The 27,063-nt window shown below is 38.0% G+C and overlaps 1 protein-coding gene across 17 annotated transcripts in view; it reads right to left on the bottom strand.

The window, feature by feature from the left end:
• The window catches only part of Ncoa3 (nuclear receptor coactivator 3), a 126,614-nt gene that overhangs the window by 73,853 nt on the left and 25,698 nt on the right, over nt 1–27,063 (bottom strand). Inside the window, exon 2 of one of the 17 annotated variants that reach the window (XM_087197759.1) lies at nt 9,188–9,224. The exons of the other annotated variants lie outside the window; for them this stretch is intronic. The gene's annotated coding sequence lies outside the window, so the exon portion shown is untranslated. The remainder of the gene's footprint in view (nt 1–9,187; nt 9,225–27,063) is intronic. 17 annotated transcript variants of the gene reach the window in all.

A 27,063-nucleotide genomic window follows, 5' to 3' on the forward strand; every position in this document is an offset into this window, starting at 1 on the left:
CTGCTTAATTCTCAATGGAGTCAACCTGAAAATCTATAAATGATTAATGAAAACAGAAGCCATGGCCTCAGAAAACCTAGGTTATTGTTTGTTTTTTGTTTTTGAGACAAGGTCTCACTAAGTACCCAGGTTGGCCTGAACTCACTGCGATCCTCCTGCCTCAGCCTCCTGAGCACTGGGATTACAGGTGTACACCACCACACCTGGCAGAAAACCTATGGTTATAAAGTTGAGCTTCTTGAGGTAACCTTGTACAAGTCATTTAATTTACTAGATGCCAGGCATTTCACTCACACTCGGAAACAGAAGCAACTTATGTTTGGTTCCTGCTATTAATTAAGAAAGAACAGATATAAACAGCCCCTACTGTTCCTGAAAACAATGTTCACAGAGTAAGCATTTGTTGAGAATCAGTAACACCAAATGAACTATAGCCAAAGGATAAAAGGAACCAAAAGCAAAAAACAGGGTCCTACAACACTACTGTATTAGAGAAAAGGATAAAGAAAATCTGGCCTTTTTCATAGAAAGTAAAATTAATCCAAAACCATTTATCTCAAAAAAATTTAAAATTAATGAAATCAAAATGTGCAATTTCTCCACTTATTCCCAGAGTTAACATAACCAAAATGCCATTTGAGTTTCTTTGTGATAAAATCCAAAGGAGGAAAATAAAATTATAAAATGCTGGCCATTTATGTAAAAATTACATGTAATATACAAAACAAGGAGGGTAGCTGCAAGTGGAAACTATTTTTAACTCAACATATCTAGGAAATTATGCCACACATTTTGCTTTCGTGACAATACCCACTATTGACAGCATTAAACAATTCTGCATTTTTTAATTACTTTAAGGAGAAAACTAAAAAATCCAGTTGACAGACCAGTTTATTAACAGGCTCTATGTCTGAGTTAAGTTAGTAAAGACTCAATTACCAAACAGGCAGCCAGCAAGCAGCTTGCTGGTGCTTGTTCTGTCTCCCTCTTCCTCATCTCTTTAATAAACTGCATGCAGTGCTGCACAATCTCACTCACAAAATACAGGAAGGAGGACGGGAGGGTTGGGTGGGGAGGTGAGGAAAGCTCTGGGCTCCACCAGGGGAAGGCCGCGTTCCACAAGAATTGCTACAGGGTCAAAAGTTTACAGCGGTTTCAATTTCACCTTTTAGCAGCCAATCAGCAAGCAGAGACTGCATTGCTGACCCCTCGGGCTGCAAATGAATATTAACTCATTGACTACCAAGGTTGCATGTATTTCTTTATTCCTAAGGCTTCCTTTTTTCCTGTATTTTTTTTAAGGGCAGGGAGGAGTAGAGAAGGCAAGGAACATTTTAAGTTCAAGGTGACAATTATATTTTAAACAGGTGTTTGAGGGGCGAAATGATCAAGTAATTATCCTTTTTCTCCTTGAAATCAGAGTCTCTTTATCCTGTAGCTAACAAACCAATCATGAATGCTAGTATCAAGACAAAGCAGAATTTAAGCAGGTTAAGGAGACATTTAACTTTCAAGAAGCTACAATTCTAATAACTTCTAATAAAAGAATGTTTTATTTCCAGTAAATCCTTTAAACATGTTCCTGCAGGCTTGAACCACTGGATACATGTGTAACTGTCCCATCGGGCAGCTTGCATCAGCCAGTGTGTGACTGCCCCATGCCACCCGATGGGACAATCATGCATGTACCACTGGTGGTTCAGAGCCACCAGCAAAGAGACATACAAATTACAGTACAAATTAATTGTAAACATGTTAAAATAAATCCAGAATAAAGACATTTAAAGTACTTACACCCCAAATTTTTACCTGTATAGATCCCACGCCTCCCCAGACCATCAGTACAAGTATGCATTGTGCCTATCCTTTCATATAGTGGATCTACAGAAATGAAGGCAGAACTCTTGATTTAAGTTTCCTTTTTCCTATATTTTTCCTCTCCAAACACTTTCAGTACCCAGGAGTATAGTCCCCTATACAACCAACTCAGGAGCAAACTCTTTGGCAAGAGATACAACTGCTCTCCTTTATTTTAATTTCTTAGGTACATTTTTCTCCAAATGCAGAAATCAATAAACAAATCATTAATTATTTTAAATATTCTATATTTAAGAGTAAGAATTAAAATCAAGATATCAGCCATGGTGGTGGCATGCATCTATATCCCAGGTACCATATTTGAGAAGCTGAGACAGGAGGATTAGTTCAAGAGCAGCCTGAGCAACAGTGAAAGAGCCTGACTCAAAAATAAATAGCAATCACTACTACATACATCTTAACTGTACTACATTTAAAAATTAGATTCCCCCGCACCTCCCTCACAAGCACAAGGTCCTGAGTTCAATCCCTGGTACATACACACACAAAAAAATTAAGACTTCTTTAAAGCACTACAGGATAAAAGTGAAACGGCAGTACTATGTAGTCTATCAAAATGATCAACTAAATCCCAAATTAGCAGTTAATTTGTAGTTAGCAAATATTTTTCTCCTTGATTACAATAACAAGTTGCATTTTAGCAGTCTTACTGATTTAAATTTAACCCTATATTTAGAAGGTCCCTCCAGATGTGGTGGTACACACCTGTAATCTCAGCACTTGGGAGGCTGAGGCAGGAGGATCACTGCTAGTTCTAGGCTACATAATGAGTTCAAGGCCACTCTGAACAGCATAGTGAGACCCCGTCTGAACTGAAAAAACAAACAAAAAACTCTTAGAAAATCCCAAAAGCACCACCACTGCCTAAGAAAATAATTTCATATGGGACATTAATTCTTATTCAAACCAGCAACAGACACCACAGTTACTTCTGAAAATCCCAAAAGTATAACTGCTAAAGAGCCCCCAATATACTTTATAATGTACAGTACACATACCGGTAGCAATTTAATGTCAGTTGTTCATGCTAATATGTTGTTCCTTAATTCAGCATTAAAACAAGTAATTTTCTAGTAAAAACTCCCAAACCCTGTGATTTAAGTGTATGCACATTTAGCAATTAAGTCTATAATTTTAAAATAGATCTAGATTTTTTAAATATACATGTGTCTTCTGTGTATCCTTTTACAAGATGGCTTCATTTTGAGAAAATGGATGCGATAAAATTCTACATCAAGTCAGCACATTAGCAAGCTTTTTTGTGTTCTGAATTTGATTAATACAAGCCAAGGTCACTTCCTGAAAGATGCCTACGATTGCAGCTGCAGGCAAACTAGGCTCAAGCACAAAGCTGGGGGAAGGGAATGGGCGATGACATTTATTAACACTCAGAGAGGATTCCATACCCCCAAACAGCTATCCTGGAAAGACAAGGGGGTAGTGAAAAAGCTCCCAAGATTGCTAGGATATTAAGATTAAAATATTTCCATCCTTTAATATTTAAAAATAGAAATTTAATTCAATATAATGTTCATATATTCAAATTATCTTTAAAATATCCTCACTGCTACAATATGTAAAAACATTTTACTTATTGCTACATACAGTAAATCATTTAATGCTGGACTCTGAAGTAAATTTGGCATTCAACACAATGCAATCTGTATTTGTCATAAAAAGCACCTACAAAAAGAACATATAAGTCCTTGAAGAAATGAAATCAGATTCAAATTTCTTTTATCTAAAACCAACTACTGCTTAAGTCATGAAAGTAAAAATCTCAAACTTTACTGGAAAATATTTGATAAAATTGTGCTCTGAAATTCAACTGACTTAATCTTATCAGCATTAATGCAAATGTTATTATGCCCCTGTGCTCAGAACAAAAACAAAAAATATATTATTAGCAACTAGACAAAGTTCTTTCCTTGAACAATTAATAAGAATTTTATTGAGCAGTTACTATGAACAACTAGGAAACTATACTGCATACTTTGCCTGTATCTTTGAAGTCCTATACACATTTCAACAAACTAAATAAAATATTAGGCACACTTAAGAAACCTATGCACTCCTTGTAATTTTCTATATATAACTTCTAATGGATGGACTGATTTTGTCTCATTTTTCCTATCAAATGAGAATTATACTCAAACCATGACATTCCTGAGATAATCAGCAATGAACAATGGGGTTTGTTTGTTTTTTGGTACTGGGGATCGAACTACAGTCCTTGCGCCTGCAAGGCAGGCGGCAGAACCACTAAGCTAAATCCCCGGCCCCTGAACTATGTTTTTAATGATTGTATAATAAATACTACACCAGGACCAGGGATTTAGCTCAGTGGCGCCACACCTGCCTCACAAGCACAAGGTCCTGAGTTCTATTCCCCATACCAAAAAAATAAACACTAAACCAGGCACATTTTTATATTATATTTGTCAATGGCATTTCTATTTTCTACATAAATATGATTCTGTCATCGCTTGTGTCCCTCATCCTTTTTCTGACTGAAATTTGATTCATTAAGTTCAACCAAGGGCTTTTAAATCATGTTAGGACATGCTTGCTTTGGCACCACATATACTAAATCATGTTAGGAAGAAAAGGAAAGCAACCAAGTAAAAACATACTGTGTGCTGTGCAAGCACAAGGACCCAAGTTCAATCCCTGGTACCAAAAAATAAAAATAAAAAAAATAAAAACATACTGTGAGAAGTCCCTAAATTAAGAGAACCTAGTCCCTGAGTGTGGCTAAAACAGGTACTCAGGGCTCAACAAGATCTCATCATGCACTGCTACAGTTTGCAATTTCAGTGTCCCCCAAAGGTCCACATGGCAAAGGCTTGGTCACCAGTGTTTCACTGCTGGGAGGTGGCTAAGGCTTTCAAGATGGGTCCTTGAGAGAGGTCTTCAGGTCACTGAGGATATGCCCCTTAGGGGACTGTGGAACCTAGCTCTTCCTCTTTCCCACTCTTTTTCACTTCTCCACCATGAAGTGAGCAGTTTTGGTCTACCACAAGCACGGGCACTGATGTGCTGCCTCACTAAAGCAAAGGGACCCAACTAATCATGGACTGAAACCTCTAAAACTGTACATCTGAATAAACCTTTCTCTTTACAAACTGATTATCTCAGGTAGTTGTTATACTAACAGAAGGCTAATACATTAAAATGGGACAAACTCCAAATAAGGATAAAATCTAAGCATGGTGGTGCACACCTGTAATGCCTGCACTCAGAAGGCTGAGGCAGGAAGACTGCCAGAAGTTCAAAGTCAACCTGCGCTATATAGCAAGTTCAAGGCCAGACTGCATTATATTTTGTTTTCTGAGATAGGGTCTTGCTGTGTCGTTCAGGCTGGCCTTAAATTCACTATGTAGCACAGGCTGGCACTGAATTCACAGCAATTCTCCTGCCTCAGCCTCCCCAGTGCTGGGATTACAGATATGTGCCACTACTTTTAGTGGGCCTGCACTACAAAGTGAGATTCTGTCTCAAACCAAAAATAAAAATTTAAAAATGAAGAGTAAAATTAAGGGCCAGGGATTTAGCTCTGTGGTTTCGCTGCCTGCTGTGCAAGTGCAAGGACCCAAGAAGCTCGATCCCCGGTACCAAAAAAAAGAGTAAAATTAAATTGGTCATACTCCTCCTCCCCAAGACACCTTATGGGGGAATAAAGGGGGACAGATTTGTCCTCAATTTTTCCTGGCCTCTAGTTTCTTTTTTCCAACATGTAAATTATTTGGAAGATAATACAGAACAAAGCACAGAGTTAAGCAGTAGTAATCTAGCATCTTGTCATAGACCAAGACAACCAAAGAGTAATAATTCCCCCTTATCTCCAGCTAAGTAACACTTCTCCCCAGGTTTTACCCAAGTACTCAATCCATTCCTCATTTGCTAAGCAACATGAACTAATCTGTGTCCACCGTAGCTTACTGCTTGGTTTTCTTAGTGGACTAATACAACTTCTGAGCCAAATATAGGACCTGAAAGTAAATACTGACTATAACACAATAGCAAACAAATAGTAGCCTGCATGTCTTCTTATTCATCTGCCAGTGATATTTAAAAAAAAAAAAAAAAAACTCAAGTATTTTCTAGGGTATCCAACTGATAGATTGCTTATTCCATAAATAAAAAACTGTTTAAATAATAGTATTATCCCCATGTAAACTATTAATATTCAGCATAAGTATCTTTACTTTTTAAATCACATTAGAAAGCCAGACACAATGACACATGCCTATAATCCCAGCTACTGGGACACTGGGTAGGACAAGTTCAAGGCCAGCCTGGGCAACATGGCAAGGCTCTGTCTCAAAATAAAAAATAAAGGGCCAGGGATGTAGTCCAGTGGTGGACCACTTGCCTAGCATGCGCAAGGCCCTGGGTTCAATGCTCCCAAATACTCCCAAAACAATTAAAAGAAAAAAATCACATTCAACTACAAACTTTAGTAATACCTATCAAGTGAAAACACTAATACTTTGTACCTGGCACATAGTTTAAGTGTAAGCTATCCATCCATTACACCAAAGTTTACTGAAAGTATACCAGGTCCTATACTACTGCTATTCTAGGTTCTGCGGGTGCTGGAGTAAACAAAACACAAAACCCTCATAGAAGTCCCAAAATCCAGAGAACCTAGGTTCTGGGCCCAGCAAAGTGCCTATTACAGTGGTACCATGGTTAATGAACACTTTTGTTGGGGAACAATTTGGTTTACAAACAGAACCATTTGACAAAATTGTGTTTTTGTTTGTGAACTTTGCATCCAGTAATGAACATGACTGCAGCCATGTTTACATCACGAACATGAATGTGACCATCTTTTCCAAATTCGTGGAAGAAATTAAGGTCACAAACCAAGATACCACCGTATATGAGTTCAAAAAGATGTAATCATATATACTTGAGATATGATAAATCCTAAAGATGGAAAAAGGATATTGGATATTAACAAATAACCAATACAGAAATAAGGTATTTCCACAAAGTGGGAAGAGCCAAAGGTGAGATATAATATAGAGAGGAAGTAGTTACTACAGGTCAGGGAAGGGTTCTCTGGAGGGACAACTCTTTTTTTTTTTTTGGTACCGGGGATCGAACTTGGGACCTTGCACTTGCAAGGCAGGCGCCAGAACCACTGAGCTAAATCCCTGGCCCTAACAACAACTCTATTTTAATTCATTAAGTTTCTTGGTACATTTTAGGTACACAATATGACATTCTTCATTGGGAATTTGTACTTTACATGATATATCTTGGTCCTTTTTTCCCCATTCCCCTGCCCTTCCTTCAATCCCTTCACCCCTTCCTATTTACAAAGACTTCATTTCCGGTTTTTTTCCTTTTCTCATATTTATTCCTTTTCCTTCTTTCCTTTCCCCTACCCCTCCCACTTCCCCTTCCCTTTTCTTCCTATTTCACATTATCTATTATACATTTTGGTTTTGTTTTTTTTTGGTTTTTTTTGGTACCAGGGATCAAACTCGGGTCCTTGCACCTGTGAGGCAGGTGGCAGAACCACTAAGCTAAATCCCTGGCCCTATCTATTATACATTTTGATCCTTATTTACACTTTCAGTTTCTCACACCAAAGAAACTATTCGATATTTGCATGTGTTCTATTTATTTCACTTAAGATTATGGCCTCAACGTACATCCATTTAGCTATAAATGTCTCTAGTTTCTCATTCTTTAGGGCTGAGTAGTACTCCATTTTATAAAAGAAAAAACCACATCTTCTTTATCCAGTCTCCAGTTGATGGGCAACTGGGCTGTTTATAAGTTTTAGCTATTACAAACTGTTGCACTATGGGAGTACAACTTTTAATCGAAGAGCTCCAAGGAACCAACTATGCAAAGACTACTCCAGATAAACCAGTCATAGTGGTGGCATGCCTATAATTCCAGCACCTACAAGGCCAAGACAGGAGAACCAAAAATTTGAGTCCTACCAGCACATCTTAAAGAGACCCTATCTCAAAATTTTAAAAATTAAAAGGGCTAGGGATATAATTCAGTGGTAGAATACCCCTGGGATCAACCACCAGTAATGGGCAGAAGGAATGTTCCAGACAAATAGCACTGCATATAATAGTTGATTTTATAATCTATTAGCGTTAGTATTAACCAACTACCTATTTATTATCATTAAGTCTAATAGCCCAATCTTCTTTGAACTTTCAGTCTGGGATTCACATTATAGACCACTAGGAACCTGAAAATTATGCTAATAGATAATCTGCCTAAAAAGTAAATTATTTGGGGGGGGGAAGTGAGGAGACACAAGGTCTCACTATATAGTTTAGGCTGGCCTTAAACTCACCATGTAGTCCAGGCTGGCCTCAGAACTCACAGCAATGCTCCTGCCTCATTTTGCTGGGATTACAGGTATGTGCTACCACACACAACTGTTGTGCTTCATTTTCAAAATTAACATATAAAATCACTAAAAGAACTATAGTTACAGCTAGTACACAATATAAATTTCTCATAGTAAAGCAAACTAGTGGATATTCACGGTAGCATTACTAAAAACAATGCTTTTCCAAAGGATCTGGAGGAAGAAGATCAAATGACAACTCTGCTACTTACTGTTTCTCCTCCCTGCTCTCCCTCCTCAATTTCTTCCTTTATTAAAAAAAAAAGGACAACATCTCTTATTCTACCTATTTCAAATGGCAGTAAGGAACTCTAAATGAGATCCTCACTGCTGCCAAAACTGCCTTCAGTCAAGCAAAGCCTTCTCCATGAGTATAGAAAAACATACAGCCCACTGACTCAGCAAGGGATTCCCCAAGGGCCTCAAATTTTAAGGTTTATCCTATTTAAATCCAGTATCTTACTTTTCTTGTTGCTGAGACAAAATACCCGACATCCAAAGTTGAAGGCAGAAAGGTTTATTTCAGTTCACAGTTTGTAGAGGTTTCAGTCCATAGTCAGCTGGTTCCAAGGTAGGGTGGCATACAGAGGAGCATCACAGTTCATTTACAGCATAGCAAGCAGAAGGCATCAAGCAGCAAGTAGTGAGGCAGGAGCAAGCCTGCCTCTCCCTTTAATCTCATCCAGGCTACCAGCCTTTTTAGTGGTGCCAGCCACACCCAGGGTGACCCTTCCCTCATTCATCCCCTTAATCCCAGTATCAAACCCTAATTTAGCCACCTTCAAAACTCCCCATCTATGAGTACATGAGGCTTTGGGGGGATATCTACTGGTATTATGTGTATATGGTTTCTCAACTCATAACCAATCAGGAAGAAGAGACTAATGGATTGTGGCTCACTGGTAGGGCACTCACCTAGCATGTTGAGAGGCCCTGGGTTCTATCCTCAGCACTAAAAATTGAAAAGAGAGAGAAAGCGAATGTGAATGAATGAAAAACTGAATATATATCACTACAGACACCTCTATACTGTATCTTTCTTCTCTATTCCCAGCCACTCTCCAGTGTGGTGCTTGTAAGTAAAGGAATGGTCAAAGGTCAAGCTGCGAAGGTCACAAAACAAAGGGATTTCGGTGATAAATAATAATCACACTAAAGTGAAAAGGGGCTTCCCCAAGTATGACTTAGATTCCAAAAGCCTAAAGAAATCAAACATTTGAACTTTTTTGAGGGGGAAAGGGAGTTTGAGGCAGGGTCTCACTCTGTAACACAGGCTGGCCTTAAACTCACAGTGTAGCCCAGGGCTGTCCTGGAACTCCTAGTGATCCTCCTAACTCAGCTTCCCAAGTGCTGGGATTAGAGGCGTCCCACCATGCCAGGTTTGAACATTTTTAAATAGCATGTTTTTATAGATTTCACACACCAAAACCCACATCATAACCAAAGTTAACTATCAACAGGACTCAAGGTAACAATATGTCTCCCAAAATACAAACCTCTCACTTAAAAAAAACTGGTCAAGGGGCCAGGGATGTAGCTCAGCAGCACAGCGCCCACCTAGCAAGGTCCTGAGTTCAATCCCAGGTACAAAAAAAAAAACTAGTCAAATAGGATATAGTTTAAGTAAGCATCAAGGCAGTAATAAAGAATTATAACTTACTTAATAAAGTAAAAATTCATAAATTCGCAACAAATATAGATAGATGCATACAAAAAATATAGAATAGAATACAAAGACTATCTTACTGTAGAATGCCAATTAATAAAAAAGGAACACTGGTACTAGAAAAATCAGCATTTAGTAAAAAACCTCAATTGATTCAGAAATGAAGAACCACCAAGCTAAACCTAGTAGGAAAAAGTATAAGGAGATAATAGCATAATTTCTACAATCACAGACTCAAAATCCAGTAGGATATCTTTCATCTCAGCACTCCAAGCTGAGGCCAAAGGATTGCCACACATTGGAGGTCAGCCTGGATTACACAGTGAGTCAGAGCCAGCCTGGGCTACAGGGCAAAGTGGAGTCCTAGCACGACCCACACAGACACAGACACAGACACAGACACAGACACAGACACAGACACAGACACAGACACAGACACAGACACGGAGACACTGGTGTGGTGGTACACGCCTGTAATCCCAGCACTTGAGAGGCTGAGCCAGGTGGATTACTACAAATTCAAGGCCAACCTGAAGTACACACATCCAGACCTTGTCTCAAAAAAAAAAAAAAAAAAGAAAGAAAAAGAAAAAAGACACAATTTCTATACCATGTGCTTAATTCTATCTAATATTACTCAAAGGCATCAAAAGGGAAAGTAACATGAAAGTTCAAAAAGCTGAATACAATTTTGGTCATCATCAGTTCAAACACGGAGGTTCTCAAGTGTTAAATCTGAATGTCTTTTTAAACTTAACATGGATGGCTGTTCTTTAACACTCATAATACTATCTCTAACACTTTATGATTCATTTGCCCTTTTTTCTTTTTTGGTACAGGAATTAAACTCAGGATCTTGCAGTTGCCAGGCAGTCCCAGTCATCTGCCCATCTTCAAAAATTTGAAGATTTCTCACCAATTCAGAAATATTTACTAAATATTTGTGTACTAGGTTGAATACACTATAAGACAGTTTTTCCCTTGTCAAGGAAATCGACGTTACTATCTGATAAAAATCTTTTCCAATAGACTTGCTTTTGAGGACTAGTAGGAAAGCATACAAACTTCAAATAAGACCAACATATATACAGGCCCTCACCTCAATTCCCAGCAGTGCCCCCAAAAAAGAAACAGAAAATAAAATATTTTAAACCACTTACACTTACACAAGTGGCTCCTGACTCCCATCCATAACCTGACAGTAGCTAGGTGGATTCACATGGAAGAAAAGCAATACTCTCTGACAAATCCTAATAATGATAAAGTTTGTAAGTGAACACTTAAGGTACTAATGTTTATTTCAGATAATGAGCCAGTGCTTTTCAGATACATGCAAAAGGCTCTGAGTAATAGAAAACCTTGCATATAAACCATTCTTTTAAGCAACAGAATGGGAATGTGGGCTGGGGGTACACAGCTTAGTGGTAGAGCACTTGCCTAGCATGAACAAGGTCTTGGGCTTGATCCCTAGGCACTGCAAAAATAAAAATAAAGAATGGAAAAATTATGTTTGGCTTTTGAAAGATTAGTAAATCTCAAGACTTAAAATTTCCATCATATGGCAATAATGCAATATTTTTACAGTCTAAAATTATTTTTTTTTTTTTTTTTGTACCGGGGATTGAACTTGGGTCCTTGTACCTGCGAGGCAGGTGGTGAAACCACTGAGCTAAATCCCCGGCCCCAGTCTAAAATTATTAATTGAAGTAATAATGCATATTAACTCTCAAGAAAGAATCTCATTTCACAGATAAAGGACTCAAAAAACTGCCTGTCCACTCTGATGAATCAGAATCTCAAATATGCTAATAAGTGGAAAATTTTTTAAATATTCAGCAGATTTAGGCCAATCAGGCTATTTAGCTACAGTACAGCCAATAATTAAGATGTATTCTGGTAAAAACCCAGAAAAAGTCTAAGTCCGATAACATTTTAAACAGAAATAGTTGATGAAAGCCAATTATAAATAACTTTAATCACAATCTTCCTTCTTTACAAATATAACTAGTCAATGAAAAGCAACAGCAAAATATTATTCAAAAATGAAATTATTAATGAGGTACATCCTCAGCTTGACATTAAGTACATTTTCAGCACAGACAAGACCCTAGGTCAATCCTCAATGTCACCAAAAAAAAAAAAAAAAAAAAAAAAAAAAGGGCAACTTCATGTTCAATGTTATTAACTAGGCACAATTAACCTCCAACTTATCCTCCATCCAACGTATCTTCTAACCCAAAATTGCCCAAAATGAACTTGTATCCTTTCAAATCACCTAATGTTTATCCTTTAACTTTAAAAAAATTTGTATGATATATAAAATAACATGGTTAAAATTTTTCAGCTACATCATCTGCCAAAATACTTAAACCACTTTGTTTTTTGTTTTGTTTTGATGGTACTAAGGACTGAACTCTGCACCATGCAAATGCCAGTACAAGTATTGTACCACAGAGCTACATCCCTGAGCCTTTTTTATTTGCTTGTTTGTTTGGTACCAGGGATCGAACTCGGGTCCTTGCACTTGCAAGGCAGGCGGCAGAACCACTTAGCTAAATCCTTGGTCCTATTTGTTTTTTTGAGACAGAGCCTTTCTAAGGCTGGCCTCGAACTCTCGTTGATCCTCCTGCCTCAGCCTCCCAACTGCTGGGATTACTGGCATGCGCCACTACACCAAGCTCTTTATTTTTTATTTTGAGCTAGGGCCTGGCTAGGTTGATTGGGTTGGCCTTGAACTTGCAATTCTGTCTCAGCCTCCCAACCAGCTGGAATTACAGGTAGGTGCCACCATTTTTCAATGAGTACTATTTTGTTAAATGATACCTTCCTGCTTATATTCAGTATATAGATATAGACATATGATACATCACTTACTCAAAAACTGTTTCCCTAAAGTGCCTTAAACTAAATCCTAGATTAATAAAATTTGCAGGGGCAAGCAATCCACTTTCTGGCCCCCTTCTGTCTCTCTTAGAAGCTTTCTTTCAATAAATTTTTCCTACTCTTAAAAAAAAAAAAAATTTGCATAGCAACCACCACATTGAGTGACTTTTAGTAAATGACAGATTTTGTTTTACACACAACTAATGAAAAAAAAAAAAACTGCTACTCCTTTTGTCATTTCAATTTTTTTCATTCATGGGGGGGGGTGGTGCCTTGCACATGCTAGCCAAGTGCTGTACCACTCACTGACTTACTCAGCCCTTCCATCCACCATTTTGAACCTAACAAAATGAATTATTTAAATTAGTTTAAACTGGATTGTACCATAAAGAGAATGAAAGGAACACGTATTAAATTCCTAAAGCTATATATACAGCATTAATTGTCCATAGACAACTACCTATGTTAGAATAAGTTGCTCAAGGGCTAGGAATTTAGCTCAGTGATTCTGCCACCTGCTTCACAATTGCAAGGTCCCGAGTATGACCCCCAGTACCAAAAAAAACAATAATAACTTGCTCAAAGTCTCTCAATTTATAGGGCAGAGATTAATTGGAGCTCAGAACAGCCTGAATTCCAAGTTCATGCTTTTTGTACTACCTTTCCTCTAAAAAGAATAAGAAATTTTCTGAGACAAAGTCTCATACAACCCAGGTTGGCCTTGAACTCACAATCCTCCTGCCTCAGTCTCCCAGGTGCTGGGATTACAGAGACTCTGTATAAATTTTAATTACACTAATCACTGATTGTATACACTTCAATTCTAAAATGACCTAATAGCAACTATTTTGCAATATTGGAGGCAAGAGGGACAGAAAACTAAGTACCTAACTACTACTGAAAAATTAAGCTTTTCAAACATATAACCAAGGAGTATTTAAAAGTCTAGCCTATCTCTCATTTTTCCAATTCAGAACTCTGCTGTAGAAAATCATTTGCTGGTGACAAGATCTCCCCATAATCGGAACTCCCTTCTCCTTACTCCTTGGTCACTGAAATCCCCTCACCAGGCCACCTGTCACAGAGCAGCAGCTGTCCAATTGTGGTCACCAGACCAACAGCATCAGCACCGCCTGTGCCTAGGAACTGAGTGATGCAAATTCTTGAACCCTATCCCAGAATCACAAATGCTTCAATGTTTTAAAACTTTAAAGTTTAAAAGCTATGGCTAATAGAGGAAACCTGACAGGGTAGGGGATGTATCTCAGTGGTAGAGTCCTTACTTAGTATCATCATGAGGCCCTGGGTTCAATCCTCGGTACCACCAAAAAAAATAAAGCCTGATTTTTTAGGACTATGCTAAGAACATAGGTAAGCATCAGGACTGGGCCTGGAGATGTATCTGAGTTAGTAGAGCAGTTACCTAAAATGTGCAAGGCCCTGGGGTTTGATCCTCAGCATTGCAAAAAGCAAATAAACTGTCCATTTCTTCAGTTATTTTTTTTTAATATTTCTCAAGTATATCCAAATTTTTGTTACCTAAATAGATGAGACCTAAGAGGGATCAGTACAGTGAATATACAAGATTCCCAGAGATCTTGGAGAAGAGTTGCTCAACATGCAGAAGCTAAAATACATGGAAGTTGCTTAACAATATATAAGAAAGGTTTACACATAATCTCATTTGAGAAATTCTCTGAAGATATTCTATTATACAAAGAACACTTTTTTGATTAGAAGCACAAAGGACCAGGGATTTAGATCAGTGGTTCCACCGCTTGCCTCGAAAGCGCAAGGTCCCGAGTTCAATCCCGGTACCAAAAAAAAAAAAAAGCACAAAGCAAACTAAAAAAATTTTTGAGACAGTGTCTCACTATGCAGTTCAGCCTGGTCTCAAATGTAGAAACCAGCCTACAAGCTGAGCTCGAACCTGACCAAAGGGTGACAAAGATGAAAAATAAAGAGACAGAGAAACAGGTTAAAATCTGGGAGGCCAGGGGGCTCATGTCTCCCTTCCACATAGAGCCCTAAACGACTGGTACACCTTGATTTTATTCACTCAGACACAGACACAAGCAATTAAGAGTTTCACAGGACTCATCTGTCTTCCTCCCTCCATGGTATTTCTCCAGGTAAACAACTTAACCTCAGGTATTTTTGCTTCTCCCCGCAGCTGTTAGCACGCTTCATGCCCTCTTTCTTCTCAGTGCTCACAGAGGAGGCCAATTAGGCCTAATTCTTCCCATCTGATCGCCACACTCAAACTCACTATGTAGCCTAAGCGGACCTCAAACTCATGAGGATCTTCCTGCCTCAGCCTCACAACTGGGATTACAAGTGTGTGCTGCCACACCCAGCTTAAAATACATTAAAAAACAAGTTGGCCATTAAGTAATTTGTGGTATTAGTATAAATCTCTTAGAGCCAAGAGGTTAAAGTACAGTTAAGAGATGCCAACACTGCTACTACCATTGTCTAAAATTTAAAACACACACTTCACTTAGGAATTAATATGCTATAAAACATTAATATCTTCAGTTTTCTGTTCCAGGAATGGTGTTTGGAACTCTGCCAAACAGGGAAGAGAAAACCCCTTGACTCCACTTGTTCTGCAGTATGTGAGGAAAGCAGCCAGCAAAAGAAAAAAGAAATCATGTATAATATGGGAGAAATCTGTCTTAAAAATGAAAATTTTAAGTAGAAAAGAAGGTAGTACAATGAAGATTACAAATTTTGAGTTTGGAAAAAATTGTCTGTACAGTTCAGGGATTCATCCTAAAACAGTCACGAAAATACCTTATGGAGTTGTCATGACACTAAGATCTGGATACATGTACCAAGTGCTCAATAAACAGTAACTCCTAATATTATTGGTTTATAAAAGAACCTAAGGAAAAAAAACCTAGGTATCAAGGTATATTCTGAGAGTGAAGGCTTTTTCTGTCACTATTTCTCATTCCTTGAACTTTTCTGATAATAAATACTTCTGAAAAGGGTTCACTCTCCCCTAACCAAAAAGTTTATAAGAACTAGTTATTGGGCTGGGGGTATACAGCTCAATGGGATGGTGCTTGCCTAGCATGCACAAGGCCTAATTCAATCCCCAATACCACACACACATGCGTGTATACAATAGTATTATAATTACTAACTATACTGTAAGCTTATATTTAGTAGAGCAAAAAATGTGCTAATATTTTCAAAATGCTAAATCAAAGTCATTCCAAATGTATACACTGCAATTTTAAAAACCACATGTTCAAACAACAGAAAGCATAAAATCTTTAAAATATAGAAGACAGGGCTGGGGATTTAGCTCAGTGGTTTCACTGCCTGGTGCACAAGTGCAAGGACCTGAGTTCAATCCCCAGTACCAAAAAAAATATATATATAGAAGACAAGCCAGGCATGGTGGCATACGCCTGTAAGCACAGTACTCAGGAGGCTGAGGCAGAAGGATTACATAGAGTTCAAAGCCAGCCTGGACTACATAGTGAGTTCAAGGGCAGCCTGAACTGTATAGCAAGACTCTGTCTCAAAAAAACAGAAAGTTAAAATATATAGAAGACAAAATATAATATGGTGTGTGCTGGGGCCTGAGCTATGTCCTCAAATCAAATTTCTTTTCTATTTTTATTTTTTTCCAACACAGAGTCTCACTATGTAGTTCAGGCTGGCCTTAACTCACTATGTAGCCCAGGCTGACCTTGAACTCATGGTGATCCCCTCTTGCCTCGACCTCAGGAGCGCTGGGATTATGAGTGCTGGGATTACAGGCAGGTGCCACCACGGCTGGCTTCAAATTTCTTATGTGAATATCTAAACACTCAGTATGCACTCAGAATGTAACTGCACTTGGAGACAAAGATTTTAAGGAGGTAATTAGGCTAGAATGAGAAGGTTACTAAGGTAGACTCTAACCCAATATGACTAATATCCTCACAAGCGTAGCAAATTTGGCCACACATAAGTATAGTGTGAAGACACAGAGAACCCATCATCTACAAGTCAAAGAATGAGACCTCAGAAGAGAGGGACCATGACAACACTTTGATTTGGGACTTGTAGCTCCAGAACTGTGAAAAAATAAAGTTTGTTGTTAAAGACTCTGACACTTTGTTATGGCAGACCTAACACACTAATATAGGTTACTCTTCCTAAAACTAGATTAGGTTTATAGCAGTCCATCTTAAAGGTAATCCCAATACCACTTAGAATTACACACATATGGAAAGGCAAGAAATCAAACTAGGTACAGTGGCATGGGCCTGTAATCCCAGCATTTTGAAGCTAAAGCAGGAGTACTGCAAGTTTAAGTCCCATCTGGGCAACTTAGCAAGACCTTGTTCTTGAAATAAAAAAGTTGGTGGGCTGGGGATTTAGCTCAGTGGTTTTGCCGCCTGCTGCACAAGCACAAGGACCTGAGTTCTATCCCCAGTACCAAAAAATAATAATAATAATAAAGAAGAAGAGTTGGGGCTGTAGCTTAATGGTAGAGAGCCCCTTGGTTTAATCCCCAGTACTGCTGATTAATTAATCCAATCATCCAATATCCAAAATCAGAGTCAGAAAATTTACTTATTTTTCTTTTGAATAAAATGCACTATCTCAGCACTTGAGAGGCTAAGGCAGGAAGATTGTGAGTTTGAGGCCAATTTGAGCTATACAAAATACATACTATCTATCTCAAAATATATACTTAAATAAGCAAATAAATAACAAAACCTATATTATCTATTTGGGCTATGGCTGATCTGAAGTACTACTAATGTTTTATGTATTATGCGACAGTATGTCAAAAGAATATATATTTTCGGGCCGGGGATTTAGCTTAGTGGTGCTGCTCCCTGCCTCACAAGCTCAATGTTCTGAGTTCGATCCCCATAAGCCCCCCCCAAAAAAAGAACATATATTCTGAATTTATACAGGTACCTATTAAAGATGGCTCCCTCTCCCTAGCAAAATTAGAAATATTATTTTTGGACAGAAGAAGAAACACAGACTGTGGAAGCAGGCATTTGCAGGTTTTAGCTCCAGTATTGCCATTTACTACTTATGTAGCCATAAGCCAGTTATTTAACCTCTCTGACCCTCAAAATCCTCAACTATAAATGCAGGTGGGTTTTTTTGGTACCGGAGATCGAACTCAGAACCTTGCACTTGCAAGGCAGGCAGCGGAACCACTGAGCTAAATCCCCGGCCCTATAAATGCAGGTTAAAACAACATTTTATGGATTATCAGAAATAAAACCAGTCATGTTAAGCACCTGGCACACTTCCTAATACAAGGTGGGTACTCAATAAATGGTAGCTATGATAAGACCCACCATCCACACAAATATACAATGAAAAGCTAAGTGTAACTGTTAGCAGGACTGCAAACTCTTAAGACTTCCTGGCAGGCAATTTTGAAATATTTATCCCACCGGCCGGGGATTTAGCTCAGTGGTTTCGCCGCCTGCTACGCAAGCACAATGACCTGAGTTCGATCCCCGGTACAAAAAAAAAAAAAAAGGTAAAAAAATTGAAATATTTATCCCAACATGAAGGATATCTCTCAAAACTTCAACTTCAAGAAATCTGTTCAGGGTCGGGGATTTAGCTCAGCGGTTTCCGCCGCCTGCTGCGCAAGCTCAAGGACCCGAGTTTGATCCAAGGTACCAAAAAAAAAAAAAAAAGAAAGAAATCTGTTCCATGAAAATATTTATACACATAAAGACGGGAGAGAAAGGATGCTCTTCGCAGCATTTTTTTTTTTTTAACAGCCAACCAACACAAGGCTAGTTTTTAGACTGCACTGGATCCATATTTACCATTATTTTAAAACTGAAAATACAACATATCAATGATAGACTAAGCATAATATAGGATCCAACATAATAAAAAGTATGTCTGATCACATAAACATGGAAATGGGTTATAAGGGTTTAATTCTATCTAGCTGGGTGTGGTCGTTCATACTGGCAATCCCAGCACTCAGAAGGCTGAAGCAGGTGGTTAGCCCCAAGTTGAGGCCACCCTGGTAACACAATGAGTTCAAGACTAGCCTAAACTACATACTGAGATCCTGTCTACCAAAAAAAAAAAAACCCAACCTCATTTTTAACAAAACTGAACACATGTTCACCATCCTTTGGCTCTAATGCTTTCCTATGCTACCCTTAAACAAAAATTCACAGAAAAATATACTGAACTCTCATCACTGAAAAAAATCTAGACTACATTAGACCCATGCTTAAGACATTCCAAATAAATTTCTATTCAATATTCTTTCAGTTTCTATTTCTGCAGTCAATGCTAACCTAGTAGTTAACCACAAAACATTTTAAGAACTACTAATTATTTGACACATGACCAGCCAGCCACACTCCTCTTTCAAAATAGCCTAGTTAATGGAAGTCAGTATGGAGATACCTCAAAGAACTAGGACTAGAGGTCCCATTTGACCCAGCTATTCCCCTGCTGGGTATCTTCCCAAAAGAATTAAAAGAATCATACCACAGTGATAAATGTGCACCCATGTTTATAGCGGCACAGTTTGTAATAGCTAAAGCTTGGAAGCAGCCCTAGTGCCCATCAACTGGAAACTGGATAAAGAAAATGTGGGTTTTTTTATAAAATGGAGTACTACTCAGCCATAAAGAATGAAAAGCTAGAGTCATTTATAGCTAAATGGATGCATATCGAGGCCATACTCTTAAGTGAAATAAACAGGACACACATGTGTAAATACTGAATAATTTCTCTAGTGTGAGAAACTGACAGTGTAAACAAGAGTTAAAATGATTACAATGAATAATTGATAATTTGAAATAGGAAAAAAGGTCCAAAGATGAAAGAGTGAAGGGAGGGGAAGGGGAAAGGAAAAGAGGGAAAGGAAAAACTATGAGAAAAGAAAAAAAAATGGAAATGAAATCTATGTAAATAGGGAAGGGTGGAGGGGGTGAAGGGCACACAGGTAATGGGGGAAAAAAATAAGAACCAAGATACAACATGTACAGGTACAAGCACCCAATGATAAATGTATACATAAAATGTACCAATAAAATGTACCAATAAAATTAATTTTTTTTTAAAAATTGCCTAAATACACACTTGGAATACAAAATCACTCTAATGCTGCCTAAAGAAACATAAGATAAATTAACATCCAAAATCAGTTTGAAAGATTAAGCATTTTAGATTAATATGAATGGCAATTTTCATCCATTATTGAAAATAATCCAAATTTTTACTAGACAGAACAATCTTCTTTTGGGGGGAAGGGGGACAGGGACTCACTATGTACATTTCAGGCTGGGCTTAAACTCACTATAGCCCAGGCTGGCTTCAAATTCAAGGTGATCTTCCTGCCTCAGCCTCCCAAGTGCTAGGATTACATAGAATACTACATACTCAGCTACTTAGAACAATACTGACATTGAAATCATGGATGATCACAATGAAAATGGGATCACCTGTTTTATAAATGAGGAAAATAAAGTACAGCAAGTGATTTGACCAAATTCACACAGTAAGTGATGGATGAAGGAACAGTGTAAGACTCGCCTCCTAATCTTTTGTCTGGATCATGCTGCCTCATATAACAGCTTATACTGTTTTATATCAACTCTATTTTAGGGCCGGGGATTTAACTCAGTGGTTCCACCACCTGCCTCACAAGCACAAGGTCCCAAGTTCAATTCCCGGTACCAAAAAAAAAAAAACAAAGCTCTGTTTTACAAATGACTTACAAAAATAGCATCAGATAACATACTTTGCTTCATAAATATGCATAAGTGAAACAAAAGTTAGCTGGAATGTACCACCTGGCATATTTAGAGTATCATCTATAGAGCTCTTAGGTTCACTGAAATTTCTAACATGTAAAAATAAATCTTGATCAGACATTTGGTGACTGCAGAAGCAGAGATGAAAATGCTTTTATTTTTCAAAGCACAGTATATTATTTTTCATATTTAATATTGTTCAGATATCTAAGTTCTTGCCTGGGGGCCGGGGATTTAGCTCAGTGGTTCAGCCACCTGCCTCGAAATCCCAAAGACCCAAGTTCGATCCCCGGTACCAAAAAAACAAAACAACTAAATTCTTGTCTGTTCTTCTCTTAGAAGATTTCTTTTTTTAACTTGGAGGGGGCTGTGTGAGACAGGGTCACACTATATACCCCAGGCTGGCCTCGAACTTGCAGCCATCCTCCTGTCTCAGCCTCCCACCTCACCCGGCTTTAAATATATGCATTTTAACATTTTTCTGATTTTAAAATTAATATGGATCATTTCATTTCAATGTGTAGAAAAGCCTAAAGATGGCTGGGAATTTAGCTCAGTGGTTTCAATGCCTGCTACGCAAGCGCAAGGACCCAAGTTCGATCCCCGGTACCAAAAAAAAAAAACAAAAAGAAAAGCCTAAAGAAATACAAAAAAAATCCATAATCCTACTATCCAGTCATGACCACAATTAATATTTTGAAATAGTAAAAATGTTTTATGAGAACCAATTTATCTCATTCTCCTGAAAGTACAGCAATCCAAGTAGCTGAAAGACCAAATTTCCTAGCTAGATACATTTGAGCAGTATTTTTGTTAGTTTTGGTAGCACTTTCTTTTTTAGAATAAATAATGCTTCTCATCTCTGATTTCAGTCTCCTTCAAGCCTACTGGAAGCACATAGCTCTGATTCTTCTCTCCCAAGAACAAGACCTATAATAAACACTACTGAAAGGGGACATTCCTTTTTATATTTTCCTTCACTTTTTATAAAACAGCTTGATAACAATATTTAAAACTTTAATGAATAGTTTTTGTTATAATAACTAAAAGATGAAAATGAGAACAAGGAAAATTAATACCTAAGACAAAGAGTATATGAAAAAGAAGCCAGGTAGATAATAGATCTCTGAAATCCATTTGGAGAAAATATAAAGATCATCCTGTTCTCATAAGCACAGAGCAAGTGGCAACTTCAAACTAAGTTTACCAAAAACAGAAATGATGAAGATCTTTGCTCTTATCTCATTAAAAAGCAAGTGTGAGGGAAATACGTTTAAACATTCTCAAACCTAAGTGCAATGAAATTAAGTTCCTACTTATTACTTTATTAAGTCACATATTGAATAAAATCAAAGTATTGTCATACATGACTATGGCTAATTTACAGATTTACCACTAGCCTTTTAATCTGTCAGGTTAAAATTCAATATTCAAAGAAAATATAGTTTACCAGTATTGTTAAAATATTATTTCTGATTTTTCTAGAACTGGTTGAGTAATGCAGCATAGTAATTAATTCATTTTATCACTGAGTGTTGATATTTTTCTTTTACAAAATCTAAGTGTGTATTCAGTGATATGAGTGATGAGTGACCTTGAGACAGCACTTGGAAGACGGTCACCATGGCAACAATACCACAAAAGTGCCTTCTCTTCAGCAAAAGGACCAACTGTACAACACAATTTTTAGCATGCAGAAAGACAGCTTCCTTCAAAAAAAGAAAAGCTGTAAAAATGTTTACATTAACGTTTGTATGTTAACCTTCCTATTTATTCTTCCTGGAAGACATATTCATTAAGTTATCTTAATGATAAAATGCTAGGTCATCAAAAAAAATTTTTCCTTTTCTTTGTGTTTCCTACATGGGCAAAATCAATTGCTAGGGTATGAACAAATAGTCATTTTTCATTTTTTAAAAAGTATGTTTAAAATTTTCAACAAAATCAACTTTTTTTTTTTTTTTGGTACCTGGGATGGAACTTGGGTCCTTGCACTTGCGCAGCAGGCAGCAAAACCACTGGGCTAAATACCCGGCCAGCACATGTTATTTTAATCACAGTCAAGAAGAAACAAACATTTACCATAATAAGTACATTCAGTTTCCAGGTGACACTTGGTAAATAAAACGTGAGCCAGAGGTGGTGACACACGCCTATAATCCCAACTACTTGGGAAGCAGAGGCATGAGTCCTAAATTCAAACCCAGCCTGGGCAACTTAGCAACCCTGTCTCAAAATAAAAAATTTAAAAAGCAGTGAGAATGTATGAAGGTCCTGAGCTAAATCCCTAGTACCTCAAAAAAAAAAAACAAAAGTAAAGAAGAAAGAGGTTCAAGTCAAGGTAATTTAACAAGTACCTGTCTCAAATTTTATAAAGAGGCCAGGGATTTAGCTCAGTGGTTCCAGCGCCTGCCTTGCAAGTGTAAGGTCCGGAGTTTGATCCCTGGTACCAAAAAAAACCAAAAACAAAATTTTATAAAGAGTGATAGGGGCCAGGCACAATGGTGCACACCTATAATTCCAGCACTGTGAATTCCAGGCCAGCCTGGGCTACAAAGTGAGTCCAAGGCCAGCCTGGACTACACTAGCAAGACCCTGTCTCAAAAAACTAAGGGGGGGGGGGGGGGGAGATAGCTCAGTGGAAGAGCACTTGCCTAGTGTTCTGGAGGCCCTGGGTTCAATCCCCATCACTGTCCAAAACAACTCCAAACATAAAATATCCATTTGAAATTCTGTTTGCACACACCAAACATCTTTATAAAAGTATGCATCTTTGCTTCAGACATCTATCGAGCAGTAGTTTTTTCTAGAGTATACTATGTGAAAACTAGAAATTTATCACCAACCAGCACTGAGACTAATGCCAAATAGGTGCACCAAACAACTCAAGCTTTTTCTCATACCTCTTATTCAAAGAATCTTGATTGATGCCTAGAACATTTGTAAGTTGACATTTAAATTTTTCATCAATTAACTAGTTACAAAGAGAGCCAGGGATGTAGCTCAGAGGCACTGTGCCTACCTGGCAAGCACAAGGTCCTGAGTTCAATTCCCCATACCAAAAAAAAATAGTAGTTACAAGGAGTAATTCCCAAAATATTTTAAGTACTTCATCTTTAATAAACTAATACATTACTCATGTATTCAAAGAAACCAGATTATTATTATAGATCACTTAAATCAGTAAATTTACAACTGCTCCTTTTTCCTGGTACAACTATCTGTTCCTCTTCACCCACAGAATCAAACCATAATACCATTTCATGCTTGAAAGTATTTTATTGATCATTCCCATCTCTGCAACAAAAGGGTACATAAACTGAAATAACTGTCAGGTGTACTGGCACACACCACTCAAAACTATGGGAAACTAAAGCAGGAGGATCAGAGGTTCCAGCCCAGGTTGGGCAATTAAGCAACTTACCAAGACAAGAAATTCCTTGTATATACTGTACATGGTTTATTACTCACAATTTCTCCCTACTTTAAACCAATTTCAGAATCAACTGCAATCTCACCTGGAGATTTCTAGAAACTGCTCCAGCCTAAACACAGAAGGAGGTAAAATAAAATTCAAAAGAGACCAAGGACTAACTGCCTTCATACATCCTCACAGGTGGGGCATGGTGGCTCATGCCTGTAGTCCCAGCACTCAGGAGGCTGAGGCAGGAGGATCACCACAGGTTCGAGGCCAGCCTGGGTGATATAGTGAGTTCAAGGCCGGCCAGGCCTACATAGCAAGGCCCTGTCTCCAGAGAGAGAAACAGAGAGATATACAGAGACAGAGACAGGAGAGAGAGAACCTTACACTAAAAGAGATTTAAAATACATAATAACCAAGCCACAATGTACAAATCTCATTTGGATCTGATTCAAAGTAAATACATAAGAAGCCAAAGGACAGGAAAACTGAATAGGGACTATGTTTTTGAGGCCACTAAGTAATTAATGTTATTCTTCCAGACATAATAATGGTATTGTGATTATGCTTTTTATTTTTTTGGCACTGGGGATTGAACTCAGGTCCTTGCACTTCCAAGGCAGGTGGCGATGCTTTTTTTTTCAAACCAGTCCTTTGATAGCTACTTCAGGAAATCATATAGTGTCTTCTTTAACTTCAAAATAAAGCCAGTAAATGGATGAAACAAAATTAGCCACTTATTGGTAAATCGGTAAAGCTAAGTGATGAGAACATGCAAATCAATACCATTCTACTATGTTGTTTGAAATTTTCCTTAACATACAGCAGAAGAAAAAACTTGCTGAAAATAAAGAAAATGATAATCTAAACTGGAGATAAGTACCTGAAGAGAATCCTCAGAGTACAGAAGGTTTCTTCATGAAGTTATAGCTGTCCTTTTCTCAAAGCATACCCTTCAAACAAGGATACAGAGTTCTGCATCTCTGGGCTGGAAAGACTTCATCTATCCTTCTAGAGAAAGTTATTAAGTCACAAATTAAAATTGCTATATAAAAACATATCTGGGATGATGAAAATATTTTGGAAATGAATAGTGGCAGGATGGCTGCGTAACAATGAATAAAAAATTGTGCTTATTATAAGCAATATTTATATGCCAAGAAGTACAATCTCAATACTGTAGAAAAAATTCATGGTAGAGCTGAGAATCATAGCCCAATGATAGAATGTTTGTTTGCCTAGGATGCAGGAGGTCATGGGTTAAATTTTTAGCACTGAGAGGAAAAATAAAAAACAGTAGGCAGTGGTGGCATATGCCTATAATCTCAGGAGGCCGAGGCAGAACTGCCATGAGTTCCAGACCAGTCTGGGATACATAATGAGTACAAGGCCTGCCTGAACTACATTAGTGAGACCCTGTCTCAAAAAAAACAAACACCTAGGGCCAGGGATTTAGCTCACTGGTTCTGAGATCCTGAGTTTGATCCCCGGTACCAAAAAAAATAAAAATAAAGACAAGCTGGGTATGGTGGTGCATACCTGATAACCCCAGCACTGGGGAGGCTGAGTCAGGAAGATGGCCATAAATTCAAGGCCAGCCTGAATAGAGAGTTCAAAGCCACCTGGTGATGAGACCTTCAGGGAGGGGAGGGGGGGAGGGGGGAGGCGGGAGGCGGGAGGCAAGAGGCAAGAAAGAAAAGAAAAGAAAAGAAAAGAAAAGAAAAGAAAAGAAAAGAAAAGAAAAACCAAGCAAGCTGATAATGCAATTCAGCACTCCCTCAGTTCAATATTACTTTAAAAAAGGAAAGAAAAAAAAAAAAGCCAGAAATCAAGAGCAGTGGTGCAGACCTGTACAACCCCAGTTTCTGGAGAGAACTGCAAATTCAAGGCCAGCCTGGGCAATTTAGCAAGACCCTGTCTCAAAATTTTTAAAAGTACCAGGTGTGGGCTGGGAATTTAGCTCAGTGGTTCCGCCACTGGTGTCACAAGCACGAGGTTCCGAGTTTGATCCCCGGTACCAAAAAAAAAAAGGACCAGGTGTGATGGCAATTCTAGTACTCTGGAAGGCTGAAGCAGAAGGTTCACAAATTTGAGCGCAGTCAAGGCAATTTTACAAATCAGGGCAACCCTGTCTCAAAACTGAAAAATAAAAAAAAAGGGATGGGGATGTAGCTCAATGATGGGGATGTAGCTCGGTGTGAAGGCCCTGGGTTCAATCCACAGTACCTAAATCAATAAATTTTAAAATAAAAAAGGAGTGGGATATAGTTAAGTGGCAGAGCACCCCTGAGGACAGGGTGTTTACAGACACCCAAAAAAATGATGGCAGGAATTACCTCTAAGGAAGAAACTAGAAAAAAATAATGAAGTACGAGGAAAACTTCATAGCCTTTTGGGAATCTGAATTTTTGTTAACCCATGTATACACAGAACTAAATTAAATAGGAAAAATGTTATTTTTTTTAAAAAAGAGAGAGAGAACATTAGCACAATCTAACAGATAGTTCCAGAACCTTAAATCAAATGCCCAGATTACCCACTAGGTCTATAATGCACTTCTCCCACTTTCCAAGTCCTTACTACTTGCTGTCCTATAAATTAAATAATACTGTCTGAAGCCTCCTGTTGAGGGCTCTGAGCTACTGATTCAGGAACAGTCTGAAACACAGTAGACCACTATCACTTGTTTACTGTGTAGCCTTCATAACTATTTATACAGAAAACATGAGTAAAGGGGCCGGGGATTTAGCTCAGTGGCACCGCACCTGCCTTGCAAGTGCAAGGTCCTGAACTCCATTCCTGGGAAAGAAAGAAAAGAAAGAAAAGAAAGAAAAGAAAGAAAAGAAAGAAAAGAAAGAAAAGAAAGAAAAGAAAAGAAAGAAAAGAAAGAAAAGAAAGAAAAGAAAAGAAAAGAAAAGAAAAGAAAGAAAGAAAGAAAGAAAGAAAGAAAGAAAGAAAGAGATAAGATTAGTAAAGGAGGTAAGTGTTTCCAAACTTTAGTAGAAGTCTATCATGAATGTTAAAAGCCAAAAACAGTAACCTTGGCAACAGC

The sequence above is a fragment of the Heterocephalus glaber genome, unplaced genomic scaffold, assembly GCF_053883595.1.
Source record: "Heterocephalus glaber isolate CG9 unplaced genomic scaffold, H.glaber_assembly_v1.0 deba00001673, whole genome shotgun sequence".
NCBI classification, from domain to species: Eukaryota; Metazoa; Chordata; class Mammalia; order Rodentia; family Bathyergidae; genus Heterocephalus; species Heterocephalus glaber.